Source organism: Heteronotia binoei, chromosome 5 (genome assembly GCF_032191835.1).
Source record: "Heteronotia binoei isolate CCM8104 ecotype False Entrance Well chromosome 5, APGP_CSIRO_Hbin_v1, whole genome shotgun sequence".
Taxonomy (NCBI): Eukaryota; Metazoa; Chordata; class Lepidosauria; order Squamata; family Gekkonidae; genus Heteronotia; species Heteronotia binoei.
In genome coordinates, this window is record NC_083227.1 from 65493531 (window position 1) to 65516768 (window position 23238).

Consider the following 23238-nt stretch of genomic DNA (forward strand, 5'->3'; position numbering starts at 1 on the left):
TTTTCCTGATTCAAAATATCTCCAGGAGCCTTATTTACCTCAGTGAGCAGCTGTATATGCACTGAACACTGTATATGCAACCCTTCAAGATGGCCAAATACCAAGACAAGGCTCAAGTGTCTGGGCAGCAAACAAGCCAAAAGGGGAATGTAGGGAGACTCTGGACTTGTGTCAGTGGGTGCCCCATAAGGAATGCAAAATATTTATTGTTCCTTTCTCACCCATCCTCTGCATTCTTTAATGTTCTACAACTGTAATAAATCTAGTGGTATACGCAGCCACTGGAAGAGTGCTGTATTCCAAGCTCATTGAAATTAAGACATATTTTGAGATAATATAGAGTGCAAGGGTCCAAAGAAACATTATGGGTGTGAGTGGGTGTGATTACCACACAGAGAGAGACCATAGGAAACAATTATGCTTTAAAGAAGATGCTCATACCATCACATCAGCAGGGGGCTGTTTTAAAGGTTAATTTTTATGAAATTATAAAGACCCATAAACTTACTTTGAGAACAGTTGTGTTTATTCACACAATTACTTAATTATGCACAAGTTGAAGGAGCATCTTTGAAGATTAACCTATTTTTAAACAATTTTGAAAACTGACAATGTAACCTTATGAGATACAGCTAAGGGAAGATCTCAGTTCAGCAATTTCAGGCATCCTAGTGGAGTTTTCACTGATTTCCCTACCTTCAGGTGAAACTGGAATTTATCATGTCGGGGGAGCATGCATGTATTTAATACATATAATCCACTTCCCAGTTTATCAAGCTGTTGTACAGTTTGCGCCACTCCCTGTTCTGAATGAGGCAAAAGGTGCTGATTGGCTTCTGGATGGACTGTTTTCCCTTGCCAATGACAGCAGCAATTTAAGCTAACTCCCTATCCCCATTGTAAGCTTTTACTGAAAGGCAATCTTCTCTCCTTTCCCATAGAATAAAGTGGAGTTATCTTGTTGCCTTTTGGGACCAAGCAGGAATTTGGGGAGGTTTATCAGAACCCCCAAGGAACAAGGCCTTTTTACACCTATCTTTCTAGGGTTGGTGGTTTCATTACAATTTGGCCTAGTCTTTAGACCTGTTAGGTCATAACTAAGAATGGCAGAAGTAGTGTGAGTGGTTAGAGCTAAGACTAATTGGCCACCACACTGAGGCAAGCACCAGAAGCTCCTGAAGCCATTTGGTTGGCCCTAATGAAACGTATCCCATGGATTTTGTTTTTCATTTTGAAGCCAGCCTATCACTGGCTTGAGCAGATAGATGGGTTGGGGAAAGGATGCTATTGTTGTTTAGCAGCATCACCCCAATCCCTTCATTGCTCGAACAGCACAAGGGGATGGAGTGATGAGACTTAACACCTTTGTGCAGACTAAAATAACAAAAGCCAGTGGTGATGCCAACAAAGTCTGGAGCCAAAGTAATTTTGCTTAAAACACTGGAAATGTGATAGGTTACTGCTTAGCAGCAGCCTATGATAGTATTGCTCAGCTGTTCCCCTGGTTCTTTCTTTCCTTCTTCAATGACCACCTGCACTAATGTCTAGAACTATTTCCTTTAAAACCCCTCCCTCTTTTTTCTAAATGTTTTAATTGAACACCATGAGCACTGCTGTTAAGGTGGAACTTCTCTGGTGTATACTTGCAGTATTGATTGTCCTTTTTATCTGGCAAATTTAGCTTCTTCCTCTGACATGTGGGGATCAGTTTTCCCTGACCTGAAATTAAGTTCAAGCATGGATCTTCTCTTGTAGTTTTTTAAAAAATATTTTCCAATAAAATATGTGATGATTTCACAAAAACAGTTCAAAAGAACACCCAGACTATGTGTACCTGATGAAAAGAATGAAGGGCCACCAAGATAATAATAAATGTGATATTCTAGCATGTATCTGTTTTCCCCTTCCACAATAATGATAGCATCATCAACTGGATATCAGAGGCAGCAGTGGGTTAAGAAATCCAGTTTGACCCTGAGTCAATGAGCAATGGGGAGAAACATCCCACCCAGACCTGAAAAGCAGAATAAAGGCTCACACTGAAGGACAATAGGAACACTTCAAAATTTGGAACACTTTGACCAGTTCTGCTAAGGCAGCAGTTAGCTAAGGAACAACATTAACCTTGGAGCACTATCTTCAGATTTAACTAGTAACAGACCCACAACAGTCCTGCAACAGAGTGATGTGGACTGGAATGTAGCATAGGATTTGCTATTGCTGACACAGTGAGAATTTAAACTAGAATGAAGCATATTATTTAAAAATGCAAATGCTGATTTTCCTACTCCTTTGAACTGCTTCTTGAGTTTACTTACATCAATAAAGATGGAGGTAGAATTGTGATTTTGGGACTAGAAATATGAAGACCCAGAAAAAATGTAAAACTTGCCGGAGGGGAATCTGTTTTTTTTTTCTTCCCAAGGACTTCTTTTCATAGAATCATAGAGTTGGAAGGGACCTCTAGGGTCATCTAGTCCATCCCCCTGCACAATGCAGGAAACTCACAAATACCTCCCCCTAAATTCACAGGATCTTCATTGCTGTCAGATGACCATCTAGCCTCTGTTTAAAAACCTCCAAGGAAGGAGAGCCCACCACCTCCCAAGGAAGCCTGTTCCACTGAGGAATCACTCTAACGGTCAGGAAGTTCTTCCTAATGTTGAGCTGGAAACTCTTTTGATTTAATTTCAACCCATTGGTTCTGGTCTTACCTTCTGGGACCACAGAAAACAATTCCACACCATCCTCTATGTGACAGCCCTTCAAGTACTTGAAGATGGTGATCATATCACCTCTCAGCCACCTTCTCTCCAGGCTAAACATCCCCAGCTCCTTCAAAATTTCTTCATAGGACTTGGTCTCCAGACCCCTCACCATCTTCATCGCCCTCCTCTGGACCCGTTCCAGCTTGTCTATATCCTTCCTAAAATGTGGTGCCCAAAACTGAACACAATACTCCAGGTGAGGTCTTACCAGAGCAGAGTAAAGCGATACCATCACATCACGTGATCTGGACACTACACTTCTGTTGATACAGCCCAAAATTGCATTTGCCTTGTGATGCACCGCATCACACTATTGCCTCATGTTCAGTGTATGATCCACTAAGACCCCTAGATCCTTTTCGCACATACTACTGCTAAGATAAGTCTCCCCCATCCTGTAACCATGCATTGGATTTTTCCTACCTAAATGCAGGACTTTACATTTATCCCTGTTAAAATTCATTGCCTCCCCAGTCGGAATAATGAGACAGACACAGGTATGGATTAAAGGGCCACTTTATTAACTTAACGGCAAGGGCAAAACAGTGGGGTGGGTCAAGCCAGGGGTCAGTACCAGACCACCTCCTTAACCCAGAACTGGGCAAGCCCCAAGCCCCGGGTGTGAGCCAACCAAATGGCTCAGACCTGGCCAGCCAGGCCATGAGATCCCATTCACCTGAGCTCTACCACCCCCCAAGCCATACAGCCTGTGATGTGGACACTCTCCAAGTGATGAGATCCCAAGGCTCCCTGGAGCCAACCTTGGGCCGTACAGCTTAACGTTTACCCCAGGGAAACCATGCACCCCAATGGTGCGGTGCCACGGGAGCTCACCAATACCCCACACAACATATTCCAAACAGTAAACAGCCACCAACAGGGCCAAGCCTCAGCTTAGGCCACTGTACCCACACTAACCTAGAACATGTTCCAGCCCCTGCCGCAAGTCAGCCAAAAAGGCCTCGTTGACCTTTACTGAAAGATGGACCCCATCCGGCCTGTACAAATCCTCAAAACATGCCTTAATTGAAGGATGTGGAACATAAACTCCAAGACCCCTCCCCAGGGCTATTTGCAAGGCCCTGTTGGCCTTCTTCTGGGCTTGCTCCAAACCTGCTGGGTCCCAGGCCGCCCTCCACACCCGGCGCAGCAGCATGGCTGACCACAGGATGATTATGCCTGGCCACCTTTTGCCAATCAAGATGATAACATCCTAGGCCGGACTTCCAGGGGAAGAAAATGTTGAGCTGAGCTGTTTCTCATAACGGGAGCAGGCTGGAGCTTCTGTTCGGGGTAGTGGAAGACAATTTAATGCCTACTGCCTACTTTTCTCAATTAGAGATTAGTCCAAGATATGCACAGGAAACTTTAAGGAGATTTACCTTGGCTAAAAGGGAGTCCCGGGGGGGGGGCTTCTTTGAGGGGTCTCCAGGAAGAGTTGCATTTTCATCATCTGCAGAAGCTTTCAGAGTCATTTATTTGACATAAGCTCGACAGGATCCTAACCTTCTTGGACTTTGCTAAACATTTAAAGCTTTGAAAGACCGGTGAGAACTTGGATAATTGGCAGAGAAGGTACAGATTACTATCTTTCATTCTGGAACTTTTTATAGCTTAATGGAATAAATTTAAAAGGTGGGAAAGGAAAATCTAGAAAGTCTGGAAGAAGAGGGGATGAAGAGATGAAATTTGGACTTCATAAATATAAAGGACAGTGTTAAAAAGAGCTAAAAAGTGGAAAGGAATTTATTGTTTAGTCTACTTGCGGTTTTAAAAAAAGAGCACCATCGTCACATCGTCACAGACCTGCAGCACATTCAAGCAAGACAGGAAGTACGTCAAGTATCGTGAGATCTCCTTACCAGTGTGAATGAGACTTTGTGGCAACAAAAGCAGGAAGTAGCGGAAGGAAAACCTACTCTAGGAATTTACTACCATTGAGAAACATTGGCAGTCATTGCTGGGAAGTCAAAATAAAAACAATGTTTTTAAAGAATTCGGAACATTAAAATTTGTTGGAGATAACTGAGAAGAGGGTAAGAACATAAATACTATTGGTCATATTATTTGTGTGGACTTTGGACATTTTTAAAAGGGGGAAAATTGTAAGGAGCAGTAAAAAAGTTGCAGCCACCATTTTGGAAGATTTAAAAACTTTAAAAATAAATATCTTGACTTTGGGAGCTCTGAGGATGGCGAAATTGGGCTTGTTGTGAAGGGCAAGTCCTACTCCTTTGAACCTGATAGTTGAATTGGAAATTGGTGAGGTTCAAATTTTTGCTGTTTTTAAATGTCTGAACACAAGCAGCCCCGTACAAGGGCTACTTCATTGGAAAAAATGCAGGACCAATTGGAGGCAATAGAGGCCAGAATGATGAAAGGGGTGAGAGAAAAGATAAGTGAATTGGAAAAAAAAATTATTGCAGAGATTTAAAAAGATATGGAAGATCTCAGAAAGGAAACTGAGGAAACATCTAAGAAAGTGCAGGAAGTAGAAGGCAGAATGAATGTATATGATTCCACCTTGTTGAAAATGCAATAAAAAGTGACAATCCATGACTGCAAATTGATGGAGACTCAGATACATCTGAGAGGAGTACCTGAAAAGGAGGATGGCGATTTAAAAGAATTTATAATAAAAATAATGGCAGAATTTTTAGAGGAAAACCCTGAAGAGACTAAATACATGTGTGATTATATGTACAGAGTGAACTCACTTTATGCCAAGAAAAATAATTTACCAAGAGATGTTGTCATAAGATATATGACAAAGGAAATTGTGGGAAGAATCATGAATAAAAATTTTGAAAAGACATTGATAGTGGGAGGCAATAGAGTGAGAATCATAAAGGAGCTGCCAAAGCAAGTGATAAATGATAGAAGAACATATAAAAAGTTGACAGAAAAATTGAGAGACAATGGAATGAGGTTTAGCTGGATAATAGCTGAAGGTTTGAGCTTTGAACTCCAGGGGAAAAGAATCACAATTACAAATGCACAGGATATGCGTAGATTTTTTGAAGAAAATAAAGAATTTGCACCATGATGGATTACAAATTATTGTCTTGGAATGTTAATGGACTAAATTCACCACAAAAAAAGAAGGGCAACATTTCATTGGATTAAAAACAAAATTGTATAATTTCTTTGCAAGAAGTGCATATTAAACAAAAGGATTATAAATTTTTATGGAACAAACAATTGGGAGTGGAATTTTTTTCATTGGCTGAACAGAAGAAAAGGGGAGTGGTTTTTTATATTAAACAAGAATTGGAGCCAAAATTAGTGTTTAAAGATAAAGATGGAAGATTTGTAGCAGTAGAGACAATACTAAATGGGGGGGGGAGTTGTTATTGGGATTGTATGCGCCAAGTGGCGCAAAGGATGCTTTTTTAAAAGACATTATACGACAGCTTGATGAACTGACTTATGACCAAGTTTTGATAATGGGAGATTTTAATGGAACAGTTAAGAACTCATTGGACAGGTCTGGAGGGAAAAAAAAAATAACAGCAAAGAAGGAAAATTGCCAAAGTCTTTTTTTTTTAATTGGTCAAACAAGAAAATTTGGAAGATATATGGAGGAAATTTAACCCTGATGTTCGGGACTATACTTTTTTTTTTCAGTAAAACACAAAACTTTTTCCAGAATTGATATGTTGTGGGGCATTAAAGATTTAGGTCTTCTCTCTCTCTCAGCTTGACTTCACGAACAAAGATTTAAGAAGGGTGCAGTAGTCCACGTCTGCTGCAGGCTCGCTGGTGGCTGACAAGACCAATGTGGGACAGGCAGATCCGGCCACAGTGGCTGCAGGGAAAAGTCTGATTTGGGGTTGGTGCTGTAGCAGTGCGATTCTTCCTCAATCTCCTTTTGTCCTCAAGACCAGCTATGCGTGTGTTCTCAAAGGAAGAGACAGCCTGGTGGATGGTGTGCCTCCATGCTTTGCGATCTGAGGCTAGGTCAGACCACTGGTGATGATTGATGCGACAGGTGCCAAGGGATTTCTTCAGGGAGTCCTTGTACCTCTTCTTTGGTGCCCCTCTATTTCGATGGCCGGTGGAAAGTTTGCCATACAGGGCAATCTTGGGAAGGCGGTGGTTTTCCATCTTAGAAATATGCCCTGCCCAGCGCAGCTGCTTCTTCAACAGCAGTGCCTCGATGCTTGTAACCTCCGCCCTCTTGAGGACTTCAGTGTTGGTCACAAAGTCACTCCAGTGGATGTTGAGGATGGTGCGAAGGCAGCGCTGATGAAAGCGCTCAAGGAGTCGCAGGTGATGATGGTATAAAACCCACAATTCGGAGCCGTAGATGAGGGTTGTCATCACAACCGCTTTGTAAACATTGATCTTTGTGCCTTTTTTCAGATGCTTGTTGCTCCACACTTTTTTGTGCAGTTGGCCAAATGCATGGTTTGCCTTTGCCAGCCTGTTGTCAATCTCCTTGTCGATCTTGGCATCTGAGGAGATGATACACCCCAGGTAGCTGAACTGCTGGACTGTCTTCAGAACTGATTCACCCACAGTGATGCAGGGAGGGTGATAATCTTCCTGGGGTGCAGGCTGGTGGAGAACTTCCGTCTTCTTCAGACTAACGTCTAAGCCGAATAGCTTGGCAGCCTCTGCAAAGCAGGACGTCATATGCTGCAGAGCTGATACCGAGTGGGAGACGAGTGCAGCAGCATCAGCAAACAGTAGCTCTCGGATAAGTTATTCCATTGCCTTGGAGTGAGCCTTTAGTCGCCTCAGGTTGAACAGGCTGCCATCGGTGCGATAGCGGATGTAGACACCATCGTCATCGTCTAGATCTACTGCGGCTCTTTGAAGCATCATGCTAAAGAAGATCGTAAAGAGAGTTGGCGCGAGAACACAGCCTTGCTTTACACCTGTGCCTATTGGGAAGGGCTCCGAGAGGTCGTTGCAGTGTCTGACTTGGCCTCGCTGGTCTTCATGTAGCTGGATGATCATGCTGAGGAACCTTGGGGGACATCCTAAACGTTCCAAGATTTGCCACAGGCCTTTCCTGCTAACGGTATCGAAAGCTTTGGTAAGGTCGACAAAAGTCACATATAGACCCTTGTTCTGTTCCCTGCATTTCTCTTGGAGCTGCCTGAGAACAAATACCATGTCGGTGGTGCTCCTGTTAGCTCTGAAGCCGCACTGGCTCTCTGGGAGGAATTCTTCTGCAATGGTGGGCACCAGTCTGTTCAGGAGTATTCTGGCAAGGATTTTGCCTGCGATGGAGAGCAGGGTTATCCCCCGGTAGTTGGAGCAGTCTGACTTTTCCCCTTTGTTCTTGTGTAGAGTGATGATGATTGCATCGCGAAAGTCCTGTGGTAGTTTGCCTTGTTCCCAGCAGGTCACAAGTACTTTGTGAAGCGTGCTATGTAGTACTGTGCCCCCATGCTTCCAGATCTCTGGTGGGATTCCATCAACTCCCGCTGCCTTGCCACTTTTCAGTTGCTTGATGGCTTTAACAGTCTCTTCTAGGGTGGGGATCTCATCCAACTCTGTTTTCACTGGTTGAAGTGGGGTGAGGTGGATTGCTGAATCTTGAACTACGCGGTTGGCACTTAAGAGAACCTGAAAATACTCCGACCACCGGTTCAGTATGGATGCCATGTCTGTGAGGAGCACTTGGCCATCTGCACTACGCAAGGGACTCTGAGCCTGATATGATGGGCCATATACTGCCTTCAGGGCTTTGTAGAACCCTCTTAAATCACCAGTGTCTGCATACAGCTGGGTTCTCTCTGCAAGCTTGGTCCACCACTCGTTCTGAGTATTTCGAAGCTTGCGCTGGAGGTTGCTATATGCAGCGTGAAAGATTGCTTTTTTCCCAGGACAGGAGGGCTGAGCAAGATGTGCTTGGTGGGCAGATCTCTTTTTCGCTAGTAATTCTTGGATCTCTTGATTGTTCTCATCAAACCAGTCCTTGTTCTTCCTTGTGGAGAACCCGAGGACTTCTTCAGAGATCAACAGGATGGTAGTTTTTAGGTGTTCCCAGAGTGCTTCTGGAGAAGGATCTGTGGGGCAACTGGGGTCCTCAATTCTTGACTGGAGTTTTGCCTGGAAGGCAGCTTTAACTTCGGCTGACTGAAGGCTGCCAACCTGAAGCTTCCTCCGAGAGATACCTCCTCTCCTGGGTGTGGGTTTAAAGTGAAGACGGAGATTGCAGCGTACAAGACGATTATCCGTATGACATTCCGCACTGGGCATTACTCAGGTGTGTAAGACATCTCAAAGGTCTCTCTGGCGCACCAGAATGTAGTCGACAAGGTGCCAGTGCTTGGACCGTGGGTGCATCCAGGTTGTCTTCAGGCTGTTCTTCTGCTGAAAGATAGTGTTGGTGATGGTGAGCTGGTGCTCTGTGCAGAATTCTAGCAGGAGGCGCCCGTTATCATTGCAGTTGCCAATGCCGTGTTTGCCAAGTACTCCTTTCAGGCTTCCGAGTCTTTACCTACTCTGGCATTGAAGTCGCCAAGGATGATCACCTTGGGGAGGGACGGTGGCTCAGTGGTAGAGCATCTGCTTGGGAAGCAGAAGGTCCCAGGTTCAATCCCCGGCATCTCCAAAAAAGGGTCCCGGCAAATAGGTGTGAAAAACCTCAGCTTGAGACCCTGGAGAGCCGCTGCCAGTCTGAGAAGACAATACTGACTTTGATGGACCAAAGGTCTGATTCAATATAAGGCAGCTTCATATGTTCATATGTTCATCTATGTCCTCTGTAGGGGTTTTCCGTACGAGGTTGCGTAGATCAGCATAGAACTTGTTCTTTTCTGCAGGATCTGCTTGAAGGGTTGGGGCATACACACTGAAGAGTGTTGCATGCTGCTTGTTTTGAAGTGGGAGGCACATGGACATGATGCGATCTGAGTGACCTGTTGGCAGGTTTTTGCGTTTGGAGGCAATGGAGTTCCTGACCATGAAGCCAATGCCAGAAAGGTGGCTCTATAAGATTTAGGTCTTATAACAAGGAAAATAGAGATTTTACCCAAAATTGAGGCTGGATTACAAAATTTTCGAAGAAGTTGAGAAGATGGAGATTGAATGAAGATTTGCTACAGAATAAAGAAATAGTGACATCTCTAGAAAATGGAACTAAAGCTTTCTTTCAAATGAATGACAAAGAGGATATAGAATTTCAGACGGTCTGGGATGCCTATAAAGCAGTAATGAGAGGAATATTGATTACTCTGAATAATAAAGATAAGAGAGGAAAAGAAAATCAGTTGTTGGACATTCAAAATGAAATAAAGAAAAAAGAAGGGGAGTTGAGAAAAAGGCCAGGGAAAAAGAAACTTATAAGGGAAATTACAATATTACAAACGCAAATGAGACATTTGTTAAATAAAGAATTGGAATGGAATTTGAAAAGACTGCAGCAGAAATCTTTTGAGGGAGCAAATAAACCTGGAAAGTATTTGGCTTGGCAACTGAAAAAAAAGAGAGAAAATAAAATTATTAATAAAATTGTGGTAGATGGAAGAGAGGTGGTTACCCAAGAGGGAATAAAAACAGAATTTTTAAGTACTATGCCAAATTGTTTAAATGTGTTAAAATACAGAAAGAAAAGATGGATGAGTATTTACAAAAGATAAAAAATAGAACCCTTAACTTAAAATATGCGAAAAGTTTTGAATGATCCAATTGAAAAAATAGAAGTTGAAGCAGCAATTAATGCAATGGAAAATGGAAAAGCACCTGGGCCAGATGGATATACAGCTAAATATTTTAAAACCATTAAAGATGAGTTAACACCAAAATTGCAGAAGTTGATGAACATGATAAGAACAAAAGGAAAAATATCAAACACAAGGAAGGAAGCTGTTATTTCGTTGATACCTAAGGAAGATAGAGATGTCACGAATGTAAAAAATTAGTCCAATTTCGCTATTAAATAATGACTATAAAATATATACAAGAATCTTGGCAGAACGGTTTAAACAACATTTGATAAATTTTATAAAGGAAGATCAAACGGGGTTTCTTCCCTAAAGGCAAATAAGAGACACTGGGCGTTTTCGCACAGGGCTTACCCCAGAGCGACATCCCTCTTCACCGCGCAGCGTCTGCACGGATTTCTTACCAACTGCTTCGTAGAACCCGGAAGAGCTGCAAAGTCCCGTGGCTTTTGCATCGCAAATGTAAACTGGTTTTTAAACTGTTGTAAATATTGTAGAATATTATGAAAGACATCTAGAAAAGGAGGTAGCATTATTCTTTGTGAATTCAGAGAAAGCATTTGACAATTTAAACTAGGACTTTATGTTTGCAGTAATGGAGAAAATGGAGCTGGGAGAAAGCTTTATAAGAATGATAAAAGCAATATACACTGAACAACATGCAAGGCTATGTATAAATGCAGATCTTACAGAAGATATGATAATCAGCAAAGGTACAAGGCAAGGTTGTCCGCTTTCCCCATTGTTGTTGGTTATAATGACTCTTGAAATATTACTGATGCAGATCCAAGAAGATAAAGAAATAGAAGGATTAAAAATAAAAAGATTTACTTATAAATATAGAGCATTTGCAGATGATATAATGTTTATAAATGAAAACCCCATACAAGTTACACCTTTGTTGTTAACCATTGGTTGTATTAACACCATTGTTGTTTATAATGACTCTTGAAATATTACTGATGCAGATCCAAGAAGATAAAGAAATAGAAGGATTAAAAATAAAAAGATTTACTTATAAATATAGAGCATTTGCAGATGATATAATGTTTATAAATGAAAACCCCATACAAGTTACACCTTTGTTGTTAACCAAAATACAAGAATATGGGGAGTTGGCGGGACTTTGTTTTAACAAAGAAAAATCAAAACTTCTATGCAAAAATATGCAAATAAATAAGCAACAAGAATTGCAGAGACTAATGGACTGTGAAATCACCTCCAAGGTAAAATATTTAGGTGTGGAGATTACAATGAAGAATATTGATTTATTTAAAAATAATTATGAAAAGATATGGCGCAAAATGGATGAAGATATGTTAAAATGAAATAAACTTAATTTGTCACTGCTGGGCAGAATAACTGCAATTAAAATGAATATTCTACCAAGAATAATGTATTTGTTTCAAACTATTCCCATTGTGAAAGATAGTAAACAATTTGATAAATGGCGAAGGAAAATTTCAGAATTTGTGTGGGCTGGGAAGAAACCAAGGATCAAAATGAAAATTTTGACAGATGCAAAAGAGAGAGGTGGATTTCAACTACCGAATTTAAAATTATATCAGGAAGCAGTTTGTTTAGTATGGATAAAAGAATGGATAATGCTGTTAAACAAAAAACTATTAGTGTTGGAAGGTCACAGAAATAAATTTGGCTGGCACGCGTATTTGTATTATGGAAAAAAGAAGATGGACAGTTTTTTCTCTCACCATTACATAAGAAATAATTTGCTAAATACAGGGATAAAATATAAGAAATATGGAGATGAGAGAAGACCGTTATGGATAGTGCCAGCTGAGGTAATAAAAATAACGGCTGAGATAGGTGAAGAAAAGTGGTTGTCATATAATCAATTATTAAAAATACAAAGTGGCAAAATAGAATTGAAAATTGCTGAAGAGTTGAATAATATGATTGGTTCCAAATGCAACAAATAAAGAGCTTGGTGGATAATGGTATCAAAACTGAAGGAATAAGAAAAGAACAAACAGAAATGGAAAAAGTTCTGCTTGGAGATAATGAAAAATTAATTTCAAAAATATATAAATTACTTTTAAAATGGTCTACGGAGTATGAAGTAGTGAAATCTCAAATGATTAAATGGGCAATTAATGTAAATAAAGAAATACAGATAGAAACTTGGGAATACTTGTGGAAGCATTCTATGAAGCTTTCGACGTGTCATAGTATTAAAGAGAACTGTTTTAAAATTATGTATAGATGGTATATGACTCCTAAAAAATTGGCAAAGATGAACAATAAGATGCCAGATAGATGTTGGAAATGTAAAAAACATGAAAGTTCTTTCTACCATATGTGGTGGACTTGTAAAAGAGCAAAAAGTATTGGCAGATGATTCAGCAAGAAATTTCTAAGCTCTTGGGATATGAATTCAAGAAAGTTGCAGAGACTTTTCTGTTGGGATTACAAATGGAAACATTTCCAAAAGAAGATAGAACTATAATTTGGTACTTGCTTTCAGCTGCTAGGACATTATATGCGCAGTTGTGGAGGCAAGAAAAAATACCAGAGAAATGGGGTTGGATTATAAAAGTTATGACATGGAGTGAAATGGACAAATTAACAAGAATATTAAGAGACTATGATTTAGAAGTTTTTAAGACAGAGTGGAAAAAGTTTAGAAGACATGTAGAAAAAGAGTGGAAAATAAAAGGACATTGGACAATTTTTGATAATGATTAAATTTAAAAAAAGAGAAGAATATAAATTTTTGTTTTAATAGTTAAGGGTACCTTTAAATATTTGCATTTTAAGTAAATAACACCAGTGGGGGTCAAGTAACGGGGGGAAGGGTGGTTAGAAAGTAATATATGGGGTAGATAAAAGAAGTTTTTAAAGATGTAAGAAATAGATTTATTACCATATGTTACCAATAAAATTGTTTTAATCTAAGATGATATCATCCCGGGCCTGAAGTGAAAGGGCTTTACCCTTCATTAGGCCCAAATCATTCTCCCCCAGGTGAATCACCAAAATATGCGGCAAAGGGGCTCTCCTCTCCTTAAAAAAAAGTGAATATAGTCCCGACCACTTCATGCCATGGCGGCCTTGCCACTCAATGATGGCCCGCTCACTCAGGCCCAACTGAGAACCAATTGACGTCCGCCGAGCCTGATGTGCCGCCCAAAAAACAATACTGTGGCCACATATGAGGATCCTCCTCCTTTCAACGCCAGCCACAGCACCTGGAAAAGAAAAACCATTAGAACTTTTCCCAGCATAATAACAGAACCTAACAACTTGGAATGAAAGTTTCCACAGGGGGGAACAAACTATGGCCGCAAAGGTCGGATATACATCTGATAAGCCACAGACCTCCACCGTCCTACACGATGAATGGCCTCGCCCTCATATCACATAGCTGCAGATGCAGATGCAGCACCAATCCTGAAGGAATGAGTGCCAAATTTCATACCCCCAAGACCTAACTTCACCAATGCCCGGTTAGTCATGGACCAAAATTGAAATTTAGTCAAAGGAGTTGTGTCGTTACGGTGAAACAAGGGACCCTCCGCCGACCCACACAAGTCCACATAATGTGCTAGGGCAGCCACCGGACACAACTCCCTATCCAAGCAAGGTCCCAAAGTAACCGTGCAACCCCTCTGCTTCTGATCAGTCTTTGACCGACATACCCGTACAGCCACCTGACCACCAACAAATTTGACATCCCCAACCTGCAGGGCCCTAACTTAAGTATCCTTGCGGGAGAGCGCCACCAGCTCCGACACCTGCAAAGCCCTGAAAAAAGCTGTCAAAGTGGCTGCATGAAATAAGGCCTCTTCAAAAGCTGAGGCACAAACTAAAGACCAAGTAGCATGTAGCCCTTGCAGGATAGATGGGGAAATCGGTTGCTTGCCATCATGGCATTGCCCGGCCTTCCGTGACCATCCTTCCAGCATCTTTAAAATGCGAAAATCCTTTGTCAGCTCTGGATACCTCTAAGCCTTACTAAGGAAGGACAACCCTGCCAGCTGTCCCTTAATAGATTTCACAGAGAGGCCCCTCCCCTTCTGCCACACACAAAACTGCAGCAGCCCCGCCCCTTCCCAAAAAAACAGTAAACTGACTAGCCACCCAGTCATACGACCTTTTTGTGCTAGGAGCTATGGCGAGGTGGATTGCCTGGTTAACTTCATTGGCCACAATTCTGGTGGGATGCGTGAGGGTAAAATGTCCACCTCTGGAACTAGCTGACAAAAACGCACCATCTATTGGCAAGACAGAGCGTCCACTATGCCATTACAAATGCCTGGTACATGCTTCGCCAAAAACAAAACATTTAACTTAAGGCAATGCAAAGTAAACATCCCAACAAGCCTCATGACCGGCTGGGACCTAGAGGTCAGGTTGTTGACAACGTGGACGACTGCCATGCTGTCACACCAGAAGTGCACCATGTGATTAGCCAAAGAGTGTCCCCAGAGAAAAACAGCAACCACTATGGGAAAACACTCCAAGAAAGTCAAGTTACAACATAACTCAGAGCCCAACCACTCACGTGGCCAACGCTCGGCGCACCAATGTCCACGGAAATACACACTGAATCAGTGGTGCCGGCAGCATCTGCAACAATTTGAAGCTCCACTTCCAACAACATAACACCCCTCCAAAAGGAGGAACCGTTAAAATCCCTCAAAAAGGTCTCCCAAACCTCCAGTTCACTCCGCATCCCCTCGGTAATCCGGGTGAAGTGATGTGGTAAATGCAGGGCCATCATGCTGTTACAAAACTGCCTAAGAAACGCCCATCCAGGGGCCACCACTTTGCATGCAAAATTCAGGTGGCCCACCAGCTGCTGGAGCTTGAGGCCTTATGCTTAACCTTATGCTTAACCCTTACAGCCCTCACCCTGCCCCGCAGGTACTCCAACTTATCACGCAGCAGCCTAGATAGCTGGCGCACCGTATCCAGTTCTATTCCCAGAAAAGTCAGAACTGTCGTTGGGCCCTCTGTCTTTTCCTGAGCCAACGGGACGCCCAACTCGCCTGCCAACCGCTCAAATACCTCTAACAAATGGGAACATTGACCAGAACCTGCGGGGCCCACAAAGAGAAAATCATCTAAATAATGCACCGTATCATGCACCCCAGTCCTAGATTGTAACGCCCACTCCAAAGATGTGCTAAAACGCTCGAATGCAGCACATGATACAGAACACCCCATCGGCAGAGCTCTGTCGAGATAAAAACTGCCATCAAAAGCAAAACCTAATAATTCAAAATCAGCGGGGTGCACAGGGAGGAGGTGGAAAGCCGACAATGTCACATTTTGCCAGCTCCGCGCCAACCCCGCAACGACGCACAATCCAGTCAAAAGGCATGTACTTAACAGAACACAGTTCAGCGGGGATAGCATCATTAACTGACCGCCCCCTAGGGTAGGACAGATGATGTATTAAACGAAACTCACCTGCTGCTTTTTTAGGTACCACCCCCAGGGGAAACACCCGTAAATTGGGCACCGGAGGAACCGCAAAAGGGCCCAACACTCGCCCCTCTGCACACTCCTTCTTAATTTTTGCCCTCACAACATGCTCCAAACCATGAACTGACCGTAAATTTGAACAAGAAAACGGGTCTGAGGGCCTTGATAAGGAATTCTGAACCCCCGTGAAAACCCCTCCCACAAATAATGCTTCTCATCCAAACGCGGATAGTCACACAACAATTCTCTAAGAACCTTCAGTTGAATGGGGCTGGGCCCCTTTTCCAGTATGCTGACTTGCCCCCCCCCCCCCGCTGCTTGCTAGACCCTTTTGGTTTGTACCTGTTGCAAGCCGTGAAGGCATGGGGCCCACCACACAACGGGCATTCGTGCTTATACCTACAGGCTTTTCTGGCGCAAACACCTTGGGAGGTGATCTCCCAGCAAAGCAGCTGTGGCTGAACCGACTGCCTCACAGCCACACGGGTGCCTGCAGAATTAACCGACTTCTGTACAAGATGACCACTATCAGATCTGTCTCCAGCGTTTGGCTTTGCAGGAGCCATAAGCTGCAGCCAAAGCTGCTGGTTGATCTGGTCCCAAGGTAGACCAGGATTAATGACTGCTTGCTTATGGAATTCCTCATCATATTACAGCCACGCCCCCCACCCCGTAAAATTGCTATATGCCCGATAAATAATATCGCAATACTGGAAGAGGGGGGCAGCCCTCCATGGCTGGGCCCTAGCAATGAACCCCCCGTGTATATGAGAAATCCCGGCAACCAATTTGCCCATGACATGTCCACCTTCCTCCGTTTCAGCTTCTCTTTATCCTTCTCGTCCAGCTCATCCTTAGACTTCTTCTCCAATTCCCTATATAAAAGGCTGAACATGTCTATGTATTCCCCTTTTAGTATATTCTCCCTCGTTGCCACTGTAAGGTGACCACCAAGAGGCATAGCTGGATCCCCGAAAGGCAGAGCATGAAACGCTACTGAACTATAAGGTACAGGGGGGTGAGATGGAAAACCCCAACTCCCCCACTGTTGCAGAGACCAGGCTGGAGGCAGGGCTGCAGATTGCTGCCATCCCCAAGGAAACACGCCCCCTGACGCCGACGATCCTACTGACCCCATATTACCAGCCTGCCCTCCTCCTGCTGCAGCCGAGGGCCAAGGTAACCAGACCCCTCCCTGGCCAGCAAATGTAGGCATTGAACCTGACAACACCTGTTGACATGTGGGGGGACCCCCTCCCACATAGGGCAACCCTGTAGCCAGGGAAATTCCTGCCACCCTTGAACCCGCCGTTACAGTTGATCCCCGCGGCCCCAGGGCCACACCATTCCACGCTGCTGAGCCGGTGACTTACCAACCACCTCGATTGGCACCGCAGCAACCGCTTCTGGCTCCTCCCGCTGTTCTTCCAATGGCACCACCTCGCTCATGCTGCCACTGCCTTCCTTGCCACCCTGTAAGGCAGAAAGCCGAGCAAGCACCTCCTTTTGAAAAGTTATGGTGGTGGCCCAACCAGAACCTTTAAGCCCCGCAAATCTCCGTGATGGCCTGCCACCCCTTTTTCCCCCTCCAGCACAACCAGTCAGTCTAGAATGGCCTGTCGTGTCCTAACATCATCTCCCTCCTCCACCGGGGACTGAATGGGAAGAGGCCTTTTAAGGGCCTCTTAGCTGTCTGCTTCCCCTTTGAAGGGCCTTGTCCCTTCTTAGGTCCCATGACCTCTCTAGCTGTAGCCCAAAAGGGAAGCCTCAATCTCTTGCCTCACCAACTCCCCTTAAGGAGCACGCCTCCCTGGCGGACGGCATGGAGCGGGCCCTATTCCCTTGAAAAGGGGAGCTCAGACCAGCCTACACCACCCTCTAGGGCCCCCTGAATCAAGCCCCTTCTCCCTCCGTCTGCAGGCCCTGCGTCACGCCGCTTGGCCTCTCTCCACGGCCCGCAGAAACCCCGACGATGGGTGGGGGGAGGGGGAACAGTCCCCGACCCCCTCACCGCTGCTATACAGATGGAGCTCCGACTGGTTCAAGCCACGCCACCACCGCGAAACCTTCACGCGATGCTTCAGCACCCTCCCCAGACGCCGGGAAAGAACGCTGCCCTGGCGCCGGGGCCGAAGAGCTATAGAAAGCCACCCCGACTGCACAGCTGACGTGCGGCCGATCTTCACTCTCTGAAAGCGGCTTTCCAACTGCGACACTGGGGGGCAGGGCCAGCCTTATAAGGCTACCCACGCCCCCCCAATGGCTCTAGAAGAGTCCACTGGTTTGGTTTGTGTCAGGCTTGTGACTTTTTATGGATTCTTGTGTTTTTCATTGAGAGTCTCCAATTTTACAAAATTCAAGAATCTCAAGTGTTACAGTTTTGGATTCCCAGGTGTTACATTGTTCGGGCTTAGCAATTGATTCAATTGGGGTATTCTTGGGTTTTACATTTTCCCAGCCCCCGCCCCCACAGATAGCTGGGGACACCTTGTTCAGACGACCATAGAATTGGACCCCTTGGTCCAATAGATTTGACATTTAGGGATTATTTGAAGAATAGGCGTCAGCATTTCCTCTGCAATTATGGTGCCAATACCTTTTAAAATGCTCCCCTAGTCTCTTGGGATATTCCCCCCCATAGAGAATAGTGGAGCAAAAAAAAAAAAAAATTGTTGGAAATCCAGAAAAAATGTCATACTGGTATTTGGGACCCAAGAAACTTGGTCTACAGAGTTTTTGGAGTTTTTTGCTCCAATATACCCACATCTGAAAAACATTTTATTTAGCTGCACACCCCTGCCTTTGGCTTCAAAATTCCAGACACCTTATATTTTTCTGAGATATTAAATACATTGATTGAAGGAGAAAGGGGACTATAGCAGCGCCCACCTCACGGCCTCACTGGATCTCTATATTTTCGTCTCTTCGGGGTATTTTTACTTGTTCTGTTGATGGGACCCCAGCAGCTTTGTTTATTCTTCCCACAAAATATATAGGCTCACGAGAACTTTAACTTAAACCACAGATTTATTGTAACAAAAAGTCTTAACTGGGGATATGGGAGATATTTACACAGGCTTATTCTTTGTTCAGTTGTTTCAAGCTTACAGTCACTTTTACTTTCTTGGATCTCTCACAGTTACACAGTTCACCGTTCCCTTTAACTCACTCTCCCTCTCTAGCCAAGGTCTGGCCTCTTGGGATTGATGTGTCTAGTCTCACCCCTCGACTGGAGTCTCTCCTCTCAGCCCTCTTGGTGTCTCAGACCCACATCCACTCCCTCAACCTCCTCACTAGATCTTCAGAGTGGTTCCTAGGTGTCTGTGACCATTCTGGTCTTAACTGACTCACACACACACAGCCCTCTTGGCTGGTTTTGTCCAGCTGGCAGTCTCTGGAAGACTTCCCCGTCTCCGTCTCCAGCTTCTTCACAGGATCAACTGCCCTCTTAGCCCTTCTGGCCGGCACTAACTGACCCTCTCAGTCTCTGTCAGGTCCCCACTGACAGACTTCTCTGACAGGCCTCCACTCTGTCAGACTCCAACTGACTGAACTCCTGCCTCAGCAGTTTCTCTCACTAAACTAACTTTTTTTCCCTCCCTGAGAGCTCAGAGCACTTTGCCCCCACCCTCAGGTCACCTGACGCAGCCCTGTGCGTCTTCAGCTTATGCTTAACCCATTGCTTTCCGTCACAGGGACTGACTCACTATTAAGAAAACAATAGGCAGTGGAAACTTCAACTGAAGTTTTCAGACCAGAAGGCAGCAGGACTCTTTTTGGCTTCTTTGAGCCCTTGTCAGCTTTTCAGCTTTTGATGTCTGAAAAGAGTTTCGGACAGGGCTTGGCAAAGTATTCATGCTTTTCTGAACCCTGCTGCTTTAGAGATGCCAATTTCCAAGAAGAGGCTGGAGGTGTCCCAGAATTAAAACTGGTCTCCAGGTTACAGAGATCAGTTCTTCTGTAGAAAATGGCTGCTTTGGAAGGTGGACTTTATAGTATTATGTTCTACTCCCCATCCCAGCCTATGTCCTCCCCAGGCTCCACAAAAAACCTCTAGGAATTTCCCAACCTAGAGCTGACAATGGATATTCTAGTTGTTCCTGGTTCCTACCCACTCTCCCCACCCCACAGCTGTTTACAGCACACAAGCAGTTCTGTCTGGTCCCCTTCTTCACAACAGCAAATGCAATCCTTAGATTAGAAGCATTTTTTCCCTGCAAATCTGAGGAGCACACCTGTATAAAGCCACTTTGTTTTGTTATTTGGCCACTGTCCTTAATTCTTAACTATAGTTGATACTGAGTCTGCTTGAGGAGAGGGCGGGATAAAAATCTAAGGTAAATAAAATAAAGATACAATGAATTATTGTAAATAAATTATCCAGCTCACTGAAAATTGCACTCTGCATCAGTTTTTGTAGTTGGTACACATTATTGCAAATATATCCATTATTCACAAGCTTTTAATGTATAATTTGAATAAGGATTTTTCAGTTGATTTCTGGAAATCTGTCTTGCAGCCTCTTTGGTTTATCATTAGCTCATTGATAAACCAAAGGTCACATTTCTTATTGGTTGTAAAGAGAAAACAACAGTCACCTGTTCATTTTATTTCCTGATTCATGATTGATTGTCTGTATTTTGAAACAGAGAAACAACAATAAAATATTGTTTCAGTGTTAAGTCAGGCATTTGGCCCTGTTTTCAACCCAGATGTCCCTTCAAATACAAGCCAATGTGGAAAGAGCAGGCAAAACTAAACAGACGTCTGCCTTTCAAATGGATGTTTACAGTACTTGAGATTCTTTATTTAGAAGCTATTTGAAAATGTTCAAGGCCCATCCCTGTGTGTATTACCCCTTAGTAAAATTAGTTACTGTGTTTGGGTGCTCATGCATATCAAAGGGAAAGACAAAGCAGCAGGTATATAGCTTTTATTCTCAGCTTGATTGTACTCTGACTTTTACAAGCAGTGAAGCTGTCATATTGAAATGAAATGTCTCTCAATGGAGATCCCATTGACTCTGAATTCATTTTCCTGTTTGGTTTTAAGTTTCTTTGTATGCTAATTGATAGCCGTATCAAAACAGCCCACTCTGACAACAAGAGGCTTGTATATAATTATGTATATTTCCAAGAATAGTTAGTACAGATTAATTATCCCTTAACACACTCCAACCATACTGGGCTAGTTCAACAAACCTTCTCCTTGATCTATTCCTTATTCATGGAGAAAAAGCAAAAAGAACCTTGCTTCTTCATCTGCTGGGCATCTACTTACAAGGATGCTTCAAATCTTGTGAAGAAGTACAATCAGCATTCAAATTCACCATAATTGAAAGGCTCATTTACATTTGAGTTGAGCCCTTCACTTGGATGGCTTGACATGTTGCTTTAAGTTTGATTAGAGCACCATATCAAGACACCTGGATCTACCATATAAAAACAATTTTAACCTGAAGTTTTATTTTCTACCATCAATAGGACTATGTCTGACATAGCATAGCATATTCAGTTCAGGCCACTAGATGATTATTTGAAACAGAAAATAATTCGGAGGGAAACCACAATGGTAAAAAGTGCATAAAAAGCAGGTCATGTAATGATAAACTGAAACACTTGAGTTTGTTCTACTGAAAACTTGTGAAAAATGTGACAAGCCTACTCTCAATGAGACATAACATGATTGGTGCTTCTTGTGAAGAGTTAGATTTGAAAATTTACGAAGCTTATTACACTCTCTGCCATCTTACAATAAATACATGTCTTGGTACCTTTAAAGATGCATCTCATTGAATTGGATTTCATAGTTGGTTTTACCTTCTTCCTTTTGCTTTTTTCCTAACTCCATCTTTAAAACATCAAAGATCATTTGTTCAAAGGCTGTACTTCAAAATGTTTTATTTTGCCATCTTTCAGACAGACTATATTGTTTTAACTAAATAAAAGTGATATAATTTTTTTATACTAACATCTATAATGCCTCTTTTAAATGTATAATGATCAGGGCCGACCTCAAGGTGTCACTTCCGAAAGCAGTGTTGGCTGGACTGAGCAATGGTGGACAGGCAGCATGCACTCTGAGGTGCAGGTGTCGTACTGCCGTGCTAACTCATTTCCCTCACCAAGGAGGCGAGGGTGAGTGGACAAGCCCAACTTGCCCCTCCAGGACCATGGCCTAGGCAGTTGCCTAGGTCTGCCTAATGGATGGGCTGGTCCTGATAATGATAAAAGGAGGCATCTATCTCTCTGTCCATCCAGGACAGGCATAACTCATCAGAAAATAAAATTAGGAGGCTCAAAATTAACCATTAGCTTCAGGATGGTCATGGGAGCTGCAGAGATAAAAATGAAGGGAATTTGAACATCTGGGGCCAGATTATTTCAGAACTTTATTATGTCTGTAATGGAAGATAAAGTCTGTTTGTGGCAGGCATAACTCATCAGAAAATAAATTGGCAAGCAGCTTCAGAATGTCTGTAGGAGTTCAAAGCACACTGTCAAGGAGACATAACATTATCAGTGCCTCCTGTAGAGAGTTATATTTGAAATTCATTTGGCCTAATACACTTTATGCAATTCTTCAATAACTGACAAAAAACAAAGAGAATCAAAACAGCCTGGCCCAGGTTTTCTCAAGAACATCCTTCTGCTGTTTTCAATGGAAGCAACAGCTTAATCTTGAGAAGCCAGGAAGATGGGAAATATCCCTCTTTATAAAACAAATGGGCTTCAACAATTTCCTGAACTATCTGTCTGAACTGTATCTATGAGAACCATGTATGAATCCCTACTCTTCCATGGAAGCTTGGGCCAGCCATACGCTCTCAGCCTAACCTACCTCACAAGGTCTTGTGAAAATAAAATGGAGGAGAGGATAACAATGTATTCAAATTGGATTCAAATTGGAGAGAAAGGCAAGGTATAAATGAATTAAGTCTTGAATAATAAAAAGAGATGGGCATGGTCCAATGACCTAATTTCATTTGGGGGCTGATTTGTGGCCCATTTGCATGGTCTGTGTATTTGCGATTTTGATGGACAGCCCATTAACTGCAATTTTATTAGGTGGTCCATTTGGTTTGTTGGAGTGATCTATGGACCAGGCATGCTGGCACCCAGGGAACCTTCTGAAGCATCGCAAAATGCCTCCTGAGCTCACTGGCATCATGCTGCAGTGGTAGTGTGACCCAGAATAGGTCTCAGAAGGCTCAGATTTTGAGATCTATGAGATTAGATTAGCTTGGACCATCCAAGTCAAAGTACTACACATTTATTTCTTCTCTATATATCCTTACAACAGTTCTGTAAGGTTGGTTTAGCTGAGTAGCTTGAACT